This window comes from Dipodomys ordii, unplaced genomic scaffold (assembly GCF_000151885.1).
Source record: "Dipodomys ordii isolate 6190 unplaced genomic scaffold, Dord_2.0 Scaffold40, whole genome shotgun sequence".
In the NCBI taxonomy this organism is placed as follows: domain Eukaryota; kingdom Metazoa; phylum Chordata; class Mammalia; order Rodentia; family Heteromyidae; genus Dipodomys; species Dipodomys ordii.
The window spans coordinates 15,185,630-15,199,916 of NW_012267256.1; the positions used below are offsets into that span (position 1 = coordinate 15,185,630).

Here is a 14,287-nt window from a genome sequence, read left to right on the forward strand (position 1 = left end):
TGCGCACGTGCGTGCGCGCACGCATGCGTACATGTGTGTGTACCTGTATTGAGACTTCAACTGAGGGACTCATGTTCTCATTGAGCTTTTTCTCACAAGACCCATTTCTGACTTTTTTGCTGGTTAATTGAAGATAAATGTTTTTTGGATTTATGTGTCTGCCTGAGCTGGTTTTGAACTGAAATTCTCAGATTTCAGCCTCCTGATAGTTAGCATTACAGGCATGAATCACCCCATCAATATAAGGCAATAAATGTCTGCTGTTCTAAGCCAATCAGTTTGTAATATTTTCTTCAGGCAGCTCTAGAAAATAAAATACATATCTATAGACATAGACTTTCCCAAAATCCTGGTGCCAATTTGTGAGAGGAGGAAAATTGCCAATATCCCAAACTTTGAAAGCATTGGGGTTTTTTTTGGTATGTTTTTTTTTGTTTTGTTTTCATCTTTTCTTTCTTGGTACTGGAGATTGAACCCAGAATGTTCCATGTACTAGGCGAACACTTTGCCATTGAGCTATATCCCAGCCCAAAAGCATTGTTCGTAAAGTGAAGCAAAATCAAAGTAAAATCCAAGGAAACATAATCCTTAGCAGGATTTAAAACCCAATCTTCACATGATAGTAATAAAAAAATAGCTGAAATTTTTACCAAGGATACACATATATGTGTGTGAGTATTATGCTATATTATCTTATATATTAATATATTCAAGCTTTGAAAATTGTCTATTCAAATAAGCTATTGCTTTCTAGTATTTTGAATCACTACAGAGAGAAATCATGAAAGTCATCAAATTCCATGCATTTTTCAAAAGAATAAAACATAAGGTTTTTAGAGATAAGACTCTAATCGTGTCCCCAAGATCATCCTCAAGTTCAGTGGCTGACTAGAAGAACTCACAAACCTAGGAGTGATTATACTCAAGACTAATGTTTATTACAATGAAAGCATACAGAGGAAAATCAGTGGAGGGAAATGAAGGAAGGAAGGAAGTCCTGAGAAAATGAAGGGCAGGCTTCTAAGAGTTTTCTCCCAGGGGAGTTTCACAGGGCCAGAACAATTCCTCCAGCACTTCGTAAGTATTTCCAGCCAAGCTTATGAAGCCAAGTTTGAGGCTATTCACATAGCCACCCTCTGGTCTCTCAGCTACAAAAATTCCAGACTCCCAGTGGAAAACAAGTGTTCAGCAAAAAGCAGATTGTGCAAACAAGTTAGATGCAATAAGTTATCTTATCAGGTAGAGTTGTGAAAACCCCAACTAATATGTTTTTCACTGCTATCTCAGGGCCACTCTAGCAAGCAGATTCTTTCTTTCTTTCTTTCTTCCTTTCTTTTTTCTCTTTCTTCCTTTCTCTCTTCTCCTTTCCTTTCCTTTCCTCCTCTCTCTCTCTCTCTCTCTCTCTCTCTTGCTGGCCATGGGGCTTGAATTCTAGGCCTAGGCACTGTCCCTGAGCTCTTCAGTTCAAAGTTAGCACTCTACCATTTGAACTACAGTGCCACTTCCAGCGTTTTCTGTTTATGTGGTACTGAGGAATCAAACCCAGGGCTTCATGCATGCTAAGCAAGCACTCTACCACAGAGCTACATTCCCAGCCCAATCAAACAGATATTTCTACAAAAGAGTGAGACAGAAAAAGAGGAAATGCTAGGTAGATAGGGATTAAAAAGTAGCAAGCAGACAAGTGGGGCACCAGTCGCTCATGCATGTCATCCTAGCTATTCAGGAGGCTGAGATCTGAGAATTGTGGCTCTGGCAGGAAAGTTCATGTGGCTCTCATCTCTAATTAACCACAAAGGCAGAAGGGGCATTGTGGCTCAAGTGGTAAAGTGCTAGCCTTGAAGGATATCCTTCAGTCCTGGATACTATCCAGAATCTCAGCAAAAAAAGAAGAAAAAAACCTGCGGTGGACATAACATGTGGCCAATAACACATATCCCATCATGGTGTTTCTTATTCCCATAATACCTTGGGCTCCTGCTCAAAGACTTTTACATGCTCAAGTGCCTCTTCTTCCCACAATTCCCTGGGTGTCCACTCAACCAATGAAAAGAGCCAGGGTGGAGCATGTACAAGCCAGCAAGTAACCAGTGCAAAACTAAGGCATGGTGGTATGGGAAGAATCCCTTATTATAAAAACCATGCTCCAAGAAGCCTCCTTCAGACTCCTCCTTAGACTCCCTCTCCAGATGGAGAGTCTGGCTACTTTCTTTCGCAACTTTCCTTTTACTTTAAAATAAACTTACTCTGTTTCCTTTCAATTCTTCTGTGGCTAGAGAAAATGAACCTGGCCCTAGACAGTATCAAGAGCATCTCAGGAATACTATGTCTTTCCAGCAGTTTATCCCCTTTGCCCCTTGGCTATATTGTCCATAAAAAACTTGTTATGGGTCAGACCTGTTAAGCTAAAGGACAGTACATAAGCCCTGAGTTCAAGCCTGAATGCTGGCACACATGCTCGTGCATGCGTGCGCGTGCGCGCGCACACACACACACACACACATCCTTAACTCCAAGCATCAGTTCAGGAACAGAATTAATACTGGCCAATAAACTGAGACTGATCTGAACACCTGTGTCATAATAGTTTGAATATGTACAAAAGAAGTACAACAAACAACAAAAATATGCCAGTCAAGATGGCTTATGTCTGTAATCCTAGCACTTGGGAAGCTGAGATTAGATGATCGTGAGTTCTAGGCCAGCCTTGTCTACATAGTGAATTTACAGATAGCTTGGACTCCATAATTACAACCTTGCCTTAAAGACAAAATAAGGTTTGAGTGCTTAATTACAGCCTCACACCTGTTAATTATAGCTATTTAAGAGGCTGCGATCTGAGGATCTAAGGTTCAAAGCCAGCTCAGACAGAAAAGTCTATAAGATTCTTATCTCCAATTAACCAACAAAAAACCAAAAGTGGGGAATGTAGACCAAGTGGTAAATTATGGGTCCTGGCAGAAAAAGCTGTGAGAGCCTGAGGCCCTGAATTCAAGCCCCAGTACAGTTATAACAATAACAAAAGGAGTACAACCCTACAGGGCCCTCCATCTGTCCTTTTCACCCAAGCAGGACAGACATGAGACAGAACAGGTTCTCAGTGACCCTCAATATGTCTCCCTGCAGTGGAACCTCCTCCTCCAGGATTTCTGTGAAAGTTGTAATTGAATTGATGTTTAACGGACTGAAAGATTCTTTAAAGAATTGTATTTGACTGAGCCAAAATCCACTGGCTAGCTGGGTTTCGATGGCTCATACCCAGGAGGCTGTCAGCTGAGGATCACAGTTCAAAGCCAGTCTGGGCAGGAAATTCCACGAGACTCTAATTAACCACCAGAAAACTGGAAGTGGAGCCGCAAGTCATAGTGGCAGAGGACTAGCCTTGAGCAAAAAGAGCTTAGCTCAGGGACAGTACCCACGCCCTGAGTTCAAGTCCCACAACCTCCCTGCACCCCACCACAGAATCCAACAGCTTCTGGAGTGTGTGCTCCTGAGGTGTTGGGGGGCCACTCCTGTTGTCTGATTTTGACAAAGACTCTTCCCCAGATCTCACATGAGCCAGGCTCTGCTAAGTCTCAACAACCCTGCCAGGTCAGTCAATTTAATCAGAATCCTGTTACTCCAGATGTTTCTGCTTAGTAATTTCACATCTATTGGCCCCCAGCCTGTCCCTTGACCATAAACCTGCAATCTGCACTGGCCCTTGTGTCTGGAAAGGAGAACAGTGCTCTGCTGAGGTCACTGTCTTCCCCTATTGCAACAGTTCCTGGAAGAAAAAAAAAATTGCCTTTGATGCTTTGACTTCCGGTTTGGTTCCGCTTTTCCTTTGACAATAGTCAGCACTATCCAGGGTGATTCAGCTTCAGTCTGAATTTAAAACCCTCTCACAAGCTAGGAAGGGCCATCAGGAGAGAGCTTTTAGGAACAGTGCTGAACAATTCCAGATCATGACTAATGTTCTCTGCCTTCTAGACTTAAGGAGTTTTTTTCTTCTGTTTTGTTTTTTGTTGTTTGTGTTGGGATTTCTTTGTACATGATCTTGAGTGTTATCCCCTTTTCACTCAAGGCCAACATTCTACCACTTGAGCCACAGCTCTACTTTCTGCTTTGTGCTGAATAATGAGAGATAAAAAGTTCTTGGAGGGCTAGGAAGGTGGCTCAGTGGTAGAGCGCTTGCCTTGCATGCATGAGGCCCTGGGTTCGATTCCTCAGCACCACATAAGCAAAGAGAAAAAAAGCTGGAAGTGGCGCTGTGGCTCAAGTGGTAGAGTGCTAGCCTTGAGCTGAAGAGCTGAGGGACAGCGCCCAGGCCCAGAGTTCAGGCCCCACGACCAGACCCCCCCCCAAAAAAAAGTTCTTTGACTTGTCTGCCAGGATTGGCTTCAAACCTTGACCCTCAGATCTCAATCTCCTGAGTAGCTAGGACTGTGTACATAAGCCACCAGCATACATCTTTGTTTTTCTTCTGTTATTACGAAAATCAATGTGTCTTCAAAAGTATAACTTAAAATTTTTAAAAAGCCAGTTGCTAATGCTTCGTGCCTGTAACCCTGGCTACTCAGGAGGCTAATATCTGATAATCACAGTTTGAAGCCAGCATAGCCAGGAAAGTCCACGAGACTCTTTTCTTCCATTAACCAAACAAAAAGGCAGAAGTATAGCTGTGGCTCACGTGATAGAGCACAAGCCTTGAGCTCAAAAGCTCAGGGAGAGCACCCAGACCTTGAGTTCAAGCCTCAGGACCAACACACACACACACACACACACACACACACACAAATACACACACACACACACACAATCATTCCTCTATCCTTGTCTGCATATTCTATCAGGAAGGGTCTGCTACAAGAACATTGAAAACATTGTTATGGGAAAACATTTTTTTTTCTTTTTCACCACAACTGAACTGAAAAGACACACTATATTCAGAAACTGTTCAAACAAAAGCCCAAGTTTTATAAATAGCAAAAAAAAAAAAGCCCTACAAAATGTCCTTATATAACCTTCCACTCTTTCACCTCACTGATTCACCCAGTAAGCAGACTACAAAAGCTTAATTCATTTCATAGACTTTAATAGTAACCAACTTGCTTTTCACTAAAGTATGTGTCCGCCAGAGAAAAAGAGGAGGAAAGTTTAACAATCAGTTGTTGCAAATGAACCAATCCAGAAATCTCAAGGTAATCAACAACAGACAATAAGTGAGACAATCCCTTCCCCCCACCCCAAATAAGGTCGAGAGTCCAAACTACCCAGGAATGGGCAGGAAGCTCACAATCCTGTGACCTGCCTGCCTGAACTTGTACATTTGGGCCAAAATCACAAGGCTGTGCAATTAGCGTTCCTTCTGCCAGAAGCCCTGAGGTGAATCAGAAGACTGAAGATGGCTGCATTAGAGAGCAAGCCCTTTCTTGTGGACATCTCTGTGTAATCCTTACCAGCAAGCCACGCTGTTGCTGTTCTTTTACATCTGTCTGCCCTGAGAGATGTCTGAGTTCTGTTTGCAGAAGCACTCACTGCCTGCTTTAATCCCCATACTGTTTTGTGCTGATGTTGAAATAGCCAGCCATCTGTCCACGGTGTCCGATTCCAAGGGTGGATTCAAAGCAGGTCTAAGGTCTAAGCGAGGAGTCCCCAGCCAAGCCAAAGGGCAGCATACACCAAGCAGCTGGGTTGAACAATCAAGTGACAGGCAAGACTTGCCCAAGCTCTGGTTAGCTTGCTTTTCCTAGAATTCAAATGAACCGAGTGAAAATATGCCCAGAGGCCAGGAAAATGATTAGATTTGACACCTGATTTTTCTTCAGCTCATTAACAACTAAAAACTTTTCCAAATCTTCAATGTTCAACTCCAAGTAGATAGGGCCTCTCTTCTTTGTGTGTGCACTTGATGCTTCCATTTTTTTCCCTTCCCGGGGCTCCAAGAAACAAATATCATACCAAGAAGGTGATTTTTGTTGTTGTTTTTCTGTGTGTGTGTGTGTGTGTGTACATTTGCCAGTCCTGGAGCTTGAACTCAGAGCCTGATGCTGTTTCTGAACTTCTTTGGCTAGCATTCTACCTCTTGAGCCACAGTGCCACTTCCCCTCATTTTCTGAATAGCTTATTGCAAGATAAAAGTCTCAAGAACTTTCCTGCCAGGGCTAGCTTCAAAACATGATCCTTAGATCTCAGCCTTCTGAGTAGCTAGAATTACTGGCATGAGCCACCAGTGCTCAGCTTCCGTTGTTGTTTTGAACACTCAAAGTTTTTAAACTTTTTGTTCTTCTGAATTTTTTTTATTTGCTTGCCAACAGCAAAACACAAGGGAACTATGTGCCATTTGGCATTTTGTGTTGCTCTGTTCTGCTTGTTTGGCTGCTTACTTAATAGAGATGATCCCTCTGACAGTATGAAATTATAAAAAGAATATTTTAGTTTTAAATTATTTATCTAGAGGCAATAACCACTAAATAGAAAGCTACTTTTTAATTCCTTTCCATTGCAATTTTTATTATTATTTTTGGTGTGTATACATATACGTGCATGAATCTTGATTTCAGGGTCTAGGTGCTGTCCCTAAGCTTTTTCACTCAAGGTTGTTACTCTATCACTTGAGCCACAACTCTACCACTTCTGGCTTTTCTGATGATTAATTGGAGATAAGAGTCTCCTGGACTTTTCCTGCCTGGGCTGGCTTTGAACGTCAATCCTCCGATCCCAGCTTTCTGAGTAGCTTAGATTAGATGCATAAGCCGCCTGTGCCCAACTGATTTTAATTTGGGAGGAGGGGAGGGAAAGCTGCGAGTGGGTCTTCAACTTAGGGCCTTGCTCTCTAGCTTAGCTTTTTTGTTCAAGGCTGACACATGACCACTTAATTGAGGGCAAGCCTCCACTCCTAGCTTTTGGCCAGTTGACATAAGAAGTATCTTGGATTTTTGCTAGTTGGCTTAACCTGGTTCTGGATTTTTTTTTTTTTTGTCAGTCATGGGGTCTGAACTCTGGACCTGGGCACTATCTCTCAGTTCTTCAACTCAAGGCTAGTACTTCACCATTTGAGCTACAGCACCATTTCTGGCTTTTTCTGCTGATGTGGTACTGAGGAATGGAACCCAGGCCCTCATGCATGCAAGGCAAGCGCTCTACCACTGAGCCACCTTCCCAGCCCTGGTTCTGGAAATTTAACCCAGGGCCTTACACATGCTAGGTAAGTGCTCTACTACTGAGCTACAACCCTACCCACTACCCTGTATCTAACTATACTGTAATATATAACAGTATGTAATATACATGTATGTATAAAATAAAATTTGGCATCATAACTTTTTCCTTTTGGAGACAGGCCTTGCTATTTACCTCAGTCTTCCCTTGAATTCTCAATCTTCCTGTCTTGGCCTCCCAAGAGCTGGGAATATAGATGTGTGCCACCATGTCGAGCCATGCCATTGCTAATAAGCTTTATTTTTCAGTACCAGGGATTAAACTCAGGGCCTCATGCTTGCTGTGATCAGCCACTGTAACTTTTTTGAAGCGGAGGGGTAGTACTTCTTAAACGTGGGGCATTTTGTGTTGCTAAGTAGATGCTCTACCACTTTAGCTAGACGGTCAGCCTTTTCAATTTTAGTTATTTTTTTATTTTTTATTTTTATTTTTTGGGTCCAGTCATGGGGCCTGAACTCTGGGCCTGGGCGCTGTCCCTCAGCTCTTCAGCTCAAGGCTAGTGCTCTACCACTTGAGCCACAGCGCCACTTCTGGCTTTTTTCTTTTTGCTTATGTGGTGCTGAGGAATCGAACCAAGGGCCTCTGGCATGCAAGGCATGTGCTCTACCACTGAGCCACCTTCCCAGCCCCTTAGTTATTTTTGAGGTAAGGTCTTGCATATATGTGCCTGCCGGCTTAAACCATGATCCTCCTGCTCATGAATCCTGAGTAGCTGGGAAGACAGAAGTAAATCACCACATCAAACTTTGTTTTTTGATTGAAATAGGACAATCTTGCCTGCTCTGGCTTCAAATTGCAATCTTCCCAAGCTCCACTGTAAGATTACACTGCATTCTGTTTTTTATAACTATTTTTAAATAAGCATTCAATTCAAGGATGTTAATCAACTACACCCACATTCATAATTTCTTCATCACCCTGTACGACATCTATTGAGCAATAATTTTTATTCATTCTCTCCTCCAAGCCCCTAATAATTTCTATTTTAACTTCCTACATCTCTAAAAAAATTTCTATTGTGTATATGTTATGTCTCGCTTATTTCACTTACCATAATACTTTCAGGTTTATCTGTATTGTCATCTTTGAGAACTTCATTCCTTTTCCTGGCTGAAAATATTCCATTGTGTGGCTGTACCCCATTATGTTTATTCATTCATCTGGCAATGGGATACTCAGATTATTTCCACCTTTTAGCCATTGTGACTAATGCTGCCATGAAAATTTGTGTAAAAGTATCTGAGTCAGTGCTTTCAATTCTTCAGGGTATATATCTCAGAGTGGAATTTCTGGCTCTTCAAGACTGCTCTCGGCCTCTCTGATTCACTTAGAAGGGTTCACTGGACATAGAAATTGTTACAATCTCATTTACATGGGTGGCTTTTTGTGGGGGAGAGGGATTGAGTATACGCTCACATGATGTTATTTTTTGCTATTATTGCTATTTGTTGCGATTTATCATTTGCTAGTTGTTATTTTTTGCTGTTGTTCGTTTGCGATTTATTATAGCAAAGAAAAATCAGCTGCAAAGGGAAGCTGTACCAACAAGGAGGGGATGGAGTTAGGTTAGAAGAGTCTCAAGAAAATAAGTCGCCTATTTCTGAGAGTCCTGTCCTGTTGGGATGAGATATAGCCAATTCTGAATTCCCCAAACTTTTTGCTGATTTCACTTAGATGGGTTTTATTGTTGGTGGTGGTGGTAGTGGGTTTTTTTTATTGTTACTATTGCTATTTTTTGAGTTTTTATTTTGGTTTTATTTTATTTATTTTTTGTGTTGGTACTGAGTCTTGAACTCAGAAAATCATTCACTCACTTGCCTTTTGATACTCTACCACTTGAGCCACAGCTCCATATTTGCCTTCTTTCTGGTTAATGGGAGATAAGAATCTCACAGAGTTTTCCGACTGGCCTGGCTTTGAACCATAAACCTCAGATTTCAGCCTGAGTAGCTAGGATTATAGGCATGAACCACCAGTATAGCCAATGACTTGAGAGTGTTTATTCTTTGTTACTCTTCTATGGGACCAAGTCACATCTTAGGCCTGGCCCCAGTTCTCTCCTCTGTAAAATGCTAATAATTATTATTAGCCATAGTCCTTTGAAAGGATGTTTTTAAAGACGTTTATGTTGGTCACTTCACACAATGCCTGGCACAGGTAAGCAACCATAACCTTAAACAACGATCACCATTAGCTATCTTATTTTCACTATTAAATATCAACAAGGGTTTCTTAAAAAGAGCTTGGAGCCAGGTCATTATCCTGGAAAGGAGAATAAATAAATCAAAGCTAAAGGAAACTTACCTGGGGTGTGAGGAACACATGGGAGGGCCTCTCACCATCTTTGTCTGATGGTGACACTGAAGGGTTTTGTGTGCGTGCATGTGCTTCTATCAACTGACTCAAATGACTCACCTCAAATTACTTACAAAATACCCAATTCCAGGAAACTGATTTTTTTTTTCTGCAGAGTTAGTAGAAGCATAGTGCTTCCATGTCAGTGAGGACCTCCCTGGAAGCAATCCCAGCGGCTTCAGCCTGTGTCCTCGATTACGGGTCAGGAGAATGGCTGTGATCTCAGAGTGCTTTAGAAAGAAAACAGATGGAAGGATGTCACATTGTGTCACAGACATACAGCACACAGCCTGAAGGCCCCAGCTCATACTGGAAGTGATTTTTATTTGTTTCCTGTAGTTTTAATACGTTTTATTTGATTCCTTAACCCAGAAATGATGTTCCAGGTTCTCCGGGTCAGTGGAATGTCATGATAGTACCTTCCAGCACAAGAACTAGTCAATGACTCAGCAGCTGCTTCAGTTCTGAGTCACTGTCAAATGCTGCTGTTACATTTCACAACTGTATTAGTTTTCTACTGCTGTAAAAAAAAAATAATAAAGCAGACCACAAACTTACTAGCTCTCAACAACAACACACATTTCCTATCTCATGGTTTTATGGGAAAGGCGTGCAGAGCACTGTCCGGCAAGTCCGCTGCTCAAGGCCATCAGGAGGGAGTAATCTTGGCATCTCCTGGACTGGGCCAGAAGGGAAATTACCGTCAAGCTCACGTGTTTGTTGGCAGCATTCCAGTCCCACAAAGGCTGAGGGATGGAAGACCAGACAGACACATGAGCAGATAACAATGCAGTGATTTATAGAGACCTTCACAGATAAAGACACAGTGACGTCTAAGATATCGAAAGATGTTTCTAAATACAGCAAAAGAGGGTGCATTCCACTGGATGATAAAAGATAAAACAATATGCTAGGACATGATCAATTATAGAGGACTCTAGACATTCACACAGTGAGACCAAAGAAGATATGCTCAGGAGAGGATTACAAAGCTTCAATAGCTATGGGCAAATAGAAACAAGAGGTTTTACGTTATTTTGCTTCCCCCGCCCCTTTTCTTTTCTCCTTTGTTGCTGTTTTTGATTTCTGTACTTTTGTCTGGTATGTAAGTTTATCTGTTTGGGGGAGGGGAAGGGGAAGCTCAGAAATGGTGGGACAAAGGGTGAACAAACCTAGCAGTGATACTCACTAGACACTTAGTTGAAAATGACTATACAACTTGTGGGGGAGGGGGGCCAGGAGGGAAAAACAGAAAGAAAATGAGGGAGAGGTGACACTGCTCACTGCCTGACTTATGTAACTATAACCTCTCTGTACATAACCTTTACAATAACTGGGGCTGGGAAGGGGGCTCAGTGGTAGAGCACTTGCCTTGCATGCATGAAGCCCTGGGTTCAAGCTCCAGTACTGATATACAAATGAAAATTATATGTATTTAAGCTGGCCATGAGTAGCTCACACCTATAATCCCAGCTACTCAGGAAACTGAGAGTTAAGTATCATGGTTCAAAGCTAGACCAGGCAGACTCATGAGACTCTTATTTCCAATTAGCCAGCAAGACGCCAGACATGGAGGTGTGGCTCAAGTGGTAGAGCACCAGCCTTGAGTGAAAAAGCTTAACAAGAGCACAAAGCCCTGAGTTTAAGCCCTAGTACTAGCAAAAAGGGTGGGAGAGGGGTGGAAAGGGGGGTACGTGTATTTCAAATGTACAAATTTTTGTTTTGTTTTTGTTTTATCATAAAGTAAAAAAAAATGCAGTTCAAAGAATTATTTTATTTCCCTTAAATGTTCTTGGGTTTTTTTTGAGGTTTAATATTTTATTTATTTTCTCACTTAGCTGCAAACCTGTTGCTTCACTGTATAAAAATAGCACCAGCAAATGCAGTGCATTCTAATATGGAGCTAGAATTCTTCATCTGAGGCTGTCCAACAAGCACTTTCTTCCACTCCCAGTTATTTCAAATGGCAAGATCATTAGGTTAATCCAAATCTAGAGGTGGATATAAAATTACAACAGGATGTATGATCACAGTATTATCCTTGATACATTGATACATAATCTCTAGATTTTACCCTGGGCAATGAATTCTGAATACCAAATCCTAGAGTTTAGTCTAAAATTCATTAATGTATGGCAAAAAAAAGAACATAAGGTGTTTGTCTGCAATCACTGGAAAATGAAGGGTATTTTCTCGCATAGTCGCGGTGAGTCCGTTGCTTTTCCTACCAGAAAGTGTTGCATTGTTGCAAACTGTAAAGTTTTTCATCCACCACTAATTTAGACAACTATGCTGCAGTAAGTTACTTCACTCTAATTTATTCAGGTTGCCATTTTCACTCCTCAATAGATTTTACATATTTCTCATATGCTTCTGCACTCATTAGTTCATCTAGTTCTGAAGGGTTACTCGGTATCATCTTTATCAGCCAACCATCTTCATAACAAGATTTGTTGACAAGCCCTGGATTTTCTGCAAGTGCTTCATTAACTGCAGTTACTTCTTCTGACAGCGGAGAGTAGAGTTCACTGGCAGCTTGCAAACTTTCCAAAGCACCAAACTCATCTTGTTTTTTTTCAATCTTGTCCCAGGCAGACTACAGTAAACAACATCTCCCAGAGCTTCCTGTGCAAAATTGCTGATTCCAACAGTTCCAATCCCATTTTCTGTCATTATCCATTCACGGTTCTCTGTGAATTTACGCATCGAGAGCAGCGCGGGTCCCATGCCAGCCGCCAGGCCCGCAGCGGGCAGGGCGCAGCGGGGCGCCAGGGCCGTGCGCGCAGGCTGCAGGCTGCGGACCCCAGGCTCCTAGCCACTCGGAGAGCCATGATAGACCGCAAGGCCCCTTAAATGTTCTTATAAATTTCATGACAAAGCCATCAGATTCTGGGATTTTTGTCTTTGATTTCCTTTGATTTATTTAGTTTTATGTACTTTTTGTTGGTTGTGGGGCTTGAATTCAGGGCATAGGCACTAGCCTCTTGGTGCTCAAAGCTAGCTTTCTACCATTTGAGCCACAGCACCACTTCCAGTTTTTGACTAGTTAATTGGAGATGAGAGTCTCATGGGGACTTTTCTGCCCAGGCTGGCTTCGAACTGAGAAGAACTTTTCAATGCTGGTCAATCGCCTCATCTTTATTAGTCTGTCCAGATTTTCTATTTTTTCATGGTTCATTTTCAGCAGAATACACATTCCTAATTTATGCATTTTTTAAAAATTGTGTTGCTATATATGGGTTTACAGGAATCTCTTAATATCTTTTCATGGCACCAGTTACAATACTACAATGTTTCTACTTTGATTTCTGATTTTTTTCATTTCCCTGTTCTCTTTTTATTAGGCTAACTGAAAGCTGGTCAACTTTCAAAAATTTTTAATCTTGTCTCTCTCTAGTTTTTTTCAGTCTATATTTCATATTTTTTTGCTGATATTATTTCCTTCCATTACCTCTGAGTGTAGGTTGGTCTTTGTTTTGTACTTTCTAGAGATAAGAGGGTAACATCAAGTTGCTTGTTGGATATCTTTCTTCCTTTTCTAGCTGTGTGTGCAAATTTTTGTTTGATTTTAGGGCTAGAGATCCAACCCAGGGCCTCGGGGCTTTGTCTGGTGCTCTGAAGCATGCTAGGAAAGTGCACAGTCAGTTTATTACAGCCACAACCTTTATTTCAGCTACAGCTTTATCTTTTTGTTTTATTTTATTTTTTTACTTTTGAGGGGAAGAGGAAGCTTTGTTCTTGCCATTCAGGTACTCCACTGCTTGAGCCATAACCCCATTTCTTTTTTGGTCTGGTTATTCTTGAAATAGTGTCTCACTTTGCCCCCAAGCCTCTCTGGACCACTAACTAGTCTGCCATTTATACTTTGTAACACAACTGACAAATGTGTACCACTGAGTCCGGCCATTGGTTGAATGAGGTCTCAAAAACTGTTTGCCTGAGCTGACTTCAAATAATGATCCTCTTGATCTCTGCCTCCCCAATAACTAGTATTGTAGTTATGAGCCACCAGCACCAAGCTCATTCTTTGTTTTCTCTTTCTTTTTGCTTTCTTTCTTTCTCTCTCTCTCTCTCTCTCCCTCCCTCCCTCCCTCCCTCCCTTCCTCCCTCCCTTCCTTCCTTCCTTCCCTCCATCCTTCTTTGCTTCCTTCTGGTACAAGGGTATTTCACCAGGCCTACCTCTCATATTTTGTTATTTGATGGGATCATTTTTTTAAAGATAGAATCATTTTAATGGATTATGTTTAATAGTTTGAGCTTTGATTTTCATATCAGAGTTATATTCTTCAAGCCTTTCCAGTATACAGAAATACAACTAAACACACAGATAGACTCAATTCTTTTTAAATATTACATGTAAGCCTATAAATATATTTTGAGGTTTCTCCTACTAAATTAGGTGCTATAAGAAAAACATTGACTATATGAAGTATGTAATCTCCAAACTTAGGGGAGTATATTTGTAGGATACAAGTTGATTTCTTGAAGCAAATTGTGTGTGTGTGTGAGAGAGAGAGAGAGAGAGAGAGAGAAAGGGAGAGACTATATGCTCCAGTAGATACTCTAGACTAGCTACGAATTCATAATTCTGACTCAACCTTACAAATGCATGTTTCACCACATCAAATTGCATTTTTTTTGTCAGTTGTGGGGCCTGAACTCTGGGCCTGGGTGCTGTCCCTCAGCTCTTCAGCTCAAGGCTAGTGCTCTACCACTTGAGCCACAGTGC

General features: G+C 41.5%; 1 pseudogene; it reads right to left on the reverse strand.

Moving 5' to 3' along the window:
* Nucleotides 1-11,821: 11,821 nt before the first annotated feature.
* On the reverse strand, nt 11,822-12,389 carry LOC105987238 (annotated as a pseudogene).
* Nucleotides 12,390-14,287: the final 1,898 nt, after the last annotated feature.